The following is a 6,000-nucleotide window of genomic DNA, read 5'->3' as shown; positions in this document are numbered from 1 at the left end:
CGGCCTCCGTCTTTTCCGTTCGAAGTTCCAGACTCGGGCTGCACATTGAGAAATGATTAGAACGACCAGCTGTGGTGATCGCTATTTTTTGTATGCATGCACTCGGTTTTATTTTTGTAGGCTCGTCTCTGAAGTATCGACAGGCCCCTTTGTCTCTACAGACCTATATAGTTTGCGTTCGGTTTAGATTCTGATTGAAAGCTTGATCAGTTGAACCAACAATCTGCCAGTAGCAGCATACCAGTTTAATTTTGAACTTCGTACCGATCGGTAGCATTTTCGTTAAGACACCGATGGCGCACGTGTGGTGAATTCCATCGGCTGGAAGAAAGAGGAAAGGACGCAATAACCAAACAATCTATTTGACCGAGTTAATCGGTCGATCAGTAAGTTTTCTCGTGATCGTGAGAGAATGACCTATATGTTTTGTTTTGGCGATGATTAGGTTTTTTTTACCGTCTCGCGTTTCGCGATTTTGGGTTGCATTCCAAGAAATGACAGTTTAGTGTTACATTAACCGCGCAAAACACATGTCGTGTTATCACTGTGCTAAATTGAACTACGGATCTTGGTGAATTTTGGTGGTGTTGAAGTAGATTGAGGTAAGATTTTTCTGAAATTTAGACAACCATTGGAAATGATACCCAGTAGCTAAGGATTATGCGGAGACTGATAGGCAAATGTTTTTTTTTAACTATAGAATAAAACGGAAAACGGTTCGGTGAAAAAACAATGAAAGCTATTTTATGTGTATACTAATTAATAGATTTCAACAAAAAAACAGTTTTAATCCACCTTGTTGTGCAATTGTGCCTTTCTCATTTTTCAACACTACGATCCAAAAGAGGCCCTTTAAAAGAGCTTGTTCGGAAAAGTTATAAACTTCTGCTCCGATAGTCAAGCTGCATTCAAGGCCTTTAGCTCAGAAAAATCACGGTCCAAACTAGTGATCGCGTGCCGAACCCAAAGCCAAGCCCATTGTCAACACTGTCTACCTTGTCTGGGTGCCCGGACATTCCGGTATTACTGGGAATGAATAGGCTGACGAATTGGCCAGTGCATGTTCAGCGATTGTCTTCGTTGGTCAGTGAGTCCTTGCTAATTTCGAAAAGTTGGATAAGAGAAAAAATACGGTCCTGGGTTTCGTCCGAGCACCGCAATTATTAAAGAAATCTAAAAACGCGTCGCCAAACAAAGGCAGAACAACCGTGCCTAGTGATTTCGAAAAATCTCTTGCATTTTTCGAAACTCTCCTGTGGCATGCTGGTCGGGGCTTTAACCGGAGATTGCAAACTCACTTATCACATAGCAATTATTCAGCGCACTGTGTCTTTTTCGTGCGATCTTTGTGGATCCGGTTATGGAACCTCATATCATTTGATATGTAACTGGCCAGCAGTAGCGCAATTGCGATTTCGATTTTTCGGTATTCCTTACATAGACGACATCATGTTTGGACGTATGAAACTCAGAGACATAATAAAGTTCTTTATCCAGTGTGGTAAAAAGGCTTTAGGCTTACTCGCAGGCGATCTGAACTACTTATGAGCTTGACTTACCTGCTGTTTGTTTTTGTGCCGTTATTTTCTCCACCCTTCCAATTCTACTTCCGCTCTCCTCCTTCTCCTTTTTTTTCGCTCGCTGAGAAAACACGGCAATGCACAAAGCCCCGACTACATACGGGGAACGTACCATTCGAGCCAATATATTCTTATTCCTGATTCCTGAGACAGTCGTGCAATTGTGCCTTTCTCATTTTTCAAAAATGTGATTGAGCTATTGAGCTCATGCTCAATACAACTGTAGAAATGTTTATTTTATTATTATATTTACTTTTTTTTAGAAAAGTTGTTCTTTGTGCCAACAGTGCGTAACAGTTTAGTTGGGAATTCGGTCACTGAAGGGCGCCAATGTACATACGAAGTTGAGCATTTCAATTTGTTTCCTCTGGTTTTTTGCAATAGTGTCACCGTGGTGTATGTGAAATAATTATTGGACAAGTTTTATCTGGTGATTTTATTGCCTAGAAAAGTGAAGTGACTTAATCAGTGAAGCTGTTTAGAAGGGCAAGATCGTGCGGATGGCGATCACTGATCCATTAGGAACTCTTTAATTACGTGGCGCTAACTAACTACACTACACTAACCAACCTACGAAATAAAGAATTTTGAACTGGGATTATCAATAGATTTTGCTACTTAGAAAGCCGGCGTCTTCAGCGAAGTTGATTAAAATTCACCAAGAGGCTGATAAAAACAGGTCTTCACTGTACCCGATAAAATGAATCGATCAAAACTGCAGATGAAGATATTGTCGCAACTGGCTTGACGAGTACATGACGGATATTAGATATTTTTGGAACGGGCTTAACAAGTAAATTGCGGAAATCGACGAGTGACGTTATTTTGAAATCCAAGATAACGATTTCCGGTTGACCAAAATTTTTAAAAAAAGGTAACAATATGGGCACAGAGAACAGACGTCCATCTTCAGTATTCAACTTGTGTAAAATCTCTAACGGTTTTGAAGGTAGTTGGGATATCCAAACCAGGTGCGCTACTGTTGTCATGTTTTTTGTGGCTGAGTTCGACAGAATTGACAGCGGTTATTCCTCTACCCAGTCAAACTAGTCCGGAACCGGTTCGGACTTCCAGCATGAATTCCAGCTCAAATGCATCAACCGATAGAGTCGAAATCGGTTGTTTTCTTTGAGCAACATTCCATACTGAATCCATTCAGGATTTCGAACCGGTTCCGGAATGGATTTGATGGATAGTTTGGATAGGTTGGTGTGGCGGCGTTAGTGTTTATTGTATATTAATTCAAATGTTTACACATGCTTTTTAAATATTTTGTTCGATCATGGATGTCTGTTCTCTGTGACATGGGTGTTTTTAGTACAGACGGAAATCGACAAAGGACGCCATTTTGAAATTAACGATGGCGACTTTCGGTTGAACAAAACTTTTTAAAACCTACGTGCGTGACAAGCAGATGACGGAAGTCGATGAGCGACGATATTTTGAAACCCAATGTGGCGGTTTCCGGTTGAGCAAAATTTGTTTGCTAAAAGCCTTACGATACGGGTATTTTTGAAACGGGTTTGTCGAGTAAATAGCAATTGAAAGTTGCCATTTTGAATTTTCAAGTTGTGTTGACTTGCGGATTCCGGGATCTACTCAGCTAGTTTAAATATATCGATATTGTTATGGTCCTAGAAAATTTTGCTTTACCCAATACCGCTGATTTCTGGCAATAATTCTTGCACCCCATTCCAAAAATACTAATCATGTTCGGGACATCAATAATTTTGCTCAACCAAAAGTCGCCATCGCATATATCAAAATCCCAACAAACAACGAAAGCTAAACAAGCGTTTCATCAGAAAGAATAAGCTAAACAAGAACTGTATAAGCTATTATCCAGCTAAATTGTATGTTGGGATGTATGTAATGCATTGGTTTCTGTCATATACTCTTCCGAGAAATCTCCATTTTATTTGTTTTATTCAACCGTCAATCCCATTCAGAAAGTATCCATATTGTTCAGGTTATAAAGCGTTTTCCTAACCGGAAATTTCCATCTTGGTTTTCAAAATGGCCTAAACATCGATTTCTGGCAACGATTCGTCAATCCCATTCCGAAAACCCCATATTGTTGAGTTTATCCGAAGACTCCAAATCAAGAAGACTGATATCTCTTTCCTTCCCCCATACAAACGAGAAGCGACAAAGGTTACAGCGCCTCTATTGGAAGAAGGGAGGAAGCTTTATGTAAAAATGTATATGTGTGTGCATCACTATGGAAAGTACCACCTTTACCCGCAAGTGGCGTTGCTGTTACTGTCTCCGGATTCTGGACAGAGTTGCCAGTCTTCTTGATATGGAGTCTTCGGTTTATCTCAACCAGAAGTCGCCATCTTGGATTTCAAAATGGCCCAATACATCAATTTCCGGTATCTACTCGTCAATTCCATTTCGACAATACAAATATTGTTGAGGTTATAGCACAGGGAACAGACATATAAGCTGGAAAAAAACTTTTCCGAAAAATCTGTGTAAACATTTAAATGGAATCACCATCGCATACAGGTTTGCATGCGTGAATCACCATTGTATGAAAGTTTGCATGAAAGACCCGTATTGCATTTGCTGGTCGATCCTAGCGCTGGCTAGTGGCAAGTTGCTACTTGCTAGTAGCATCTCAGAACGACAGTTTTATTTTTTACACACATTGAAAACTTTACTTGTATGCCAGTTCGCAATGGTTATAGAGATCCAAGTAACCACTAAGCCGTGAAAATTGCATCAATTAGGTTCTACAGTCGCTTATATGAATGAAAAAATAGACTTTTGCGCTATCTGATTGGATATCTGTACAACAATTATGTAACTAATTCCGTCGAATTACTGAAAATAACGGAAATGTGCAGGCAGCAATTATCTGTGGCATGATTGGTCCGCACTTTTCGATCAAGGGAGCGAAGGCGGCTAGGATGCCCATACTATGCTATGCCATCAAAAAAACTGCGATTTACATATAAAGAGCCCCATAATAAAATTTCATCAGTTTACGTTCTGTACAAATTGTTTGTCGCTGCTCCGTCTACAAGCACTTGTGGTCTGCCTGCCTGTCATAATTTGTGATTATTGACTTGCTCTACTGATAAATGTATCATTTGCCTTCTGTTTACCAGATAGATATCTCGAGATGTTGACATTTTGATTCTCGTCAAATTTTAGCTCTTGATCCGATGAACACCTCATCAAAAGTTTTGTATAGTACTGAAAGTACCGGTACATATTTTTGATCAGTACCGGTATTCCGGTACCAAAAATAGGTCGGAACTCCCGGAATTTTCGGTACCAGTACTATCGGTACCAGAACCCTACTAGTATGTGTGTATGTATTTAGTGACCAAAATAAAATTCTTTTTTGATCAATAATAACTTATCTGTTTCAAGATCTAGTGTGTCGTGATGTTCAGGACAATTATGAGTATGGTATGGATGTTCTGCCATTTTGAAAACTGTATTGACTAATCCGTGTGCAGTTGTGTTAGTGCGAGATTGAGGTTAAATCGGGAGGAATTTTTTCCAAATGAGGTTAAATCAGATGGAGATCGTACACGTCGCCTGTACATATATGTCTATACACATTGCAACTGTGTTGGTGTCCGAGACGTCAAATAAGTAAATGTACACGCAGAATTTTATTTATGCATCGATAGCATACTTTTCTATCTGTCTCTCGTTTCTTCTGCTGTAAATTTTATGCATTGGGCATATTCGGTCTATCCACTCATTGAATGCTTACTAAAAGTATATGCATGAAAATGCATAAAAATCACAGCAGAAGAAAAGAGACGGGAATAGAAAGTATGCTAACTATGCATATTTTTGTTTCTCAGTGTAATCAACTGTTTTACATTTCTTATAAAAGAAATGTATAGAATTTGCTCAAACTTTCAAGATTTTTTCCGAGGCCCAGAAGGCCGAGTCTTATATATCAATTGACTTAGCTCGACGATTTGGGACAAACTCTCATTCGTGTTTCTCAGCAATAGCTGAACTGATCTTATCCAAACCACTTTCAAATGAAAGGCCTATCACCCAGACAGAACGCTATTAATTTTTTTTATTCTAATGTTTAGTTTCCAAGATATTTATGCTTGAATGCGTAAAAATGGCGTTTTTTGCAGTTTTTTGAATTATCTGATGAAATTGAAGACGTAGATGAACACTTTATATATTTTTAAAAAGCTTATACGAATACCTTTCGACCGAGCTATAGAGTGTCGATATCGGATTAATATCAAAAGAGATATTCAACAAACATTGAAATCTATTATTGACGCCAAAACGGCAAATTTTGGGTCGATGCTATCTTCGGAGAATTTAATGGATGCAATATGCCCTTTCTTTTAGTATTGTGATTTTACTGATTAACCCCTCTACGAGTGAGATATTTTCATAAATTTTCTTGGAAGTGATTGTATTG

At 38.9% G+C, this 6,000-nt stretch overlaps 1 protein-coding gene across 2 annotated transcripts in view; it reads left to right on the top strand.

The window, feature by feature from the left end:
• Positions 1-242: 242 nt before the first annotated feature.
• LOC131691709 (solute carrier family 26 member 10-like) overlaps positions 243-6,000 on the top strand; it is a 28,078-nt gene continuing 22,320 nt past the window's right edge. Inside the window, exon 1 of one of the 2 annotated variants that reach the window (XM_058978317.1) lies at positions 243-386. The gene's annotated coding sequence lies outside the window, so the exon portion shown is untranslated. Of the gene's footprint in view, positions 603-6,000 lie in introns of both variants that reach the window. The other variant, XM_058978316.1, reaches the window with a different exon arrangement.

Source organism: Topomyia yanbarensis, chromosome 3, assembly GCF_030247195.1.
Source record: "Topomyia yanbarensis strain Yona2022 chromosome 3, ASM3024719v1, whole genome shotgun sequence".
Taxonomy (NCBI): domain Eukaryota; kingdom Metazoa; phylum Arthropoda; class Insecta; order Diptera; family Culicidae; genus Topomyia; species Topomyia yanbarensis.
This window is presented reverse-complemented; position numbering and strand designations above follow the sequence as displayed.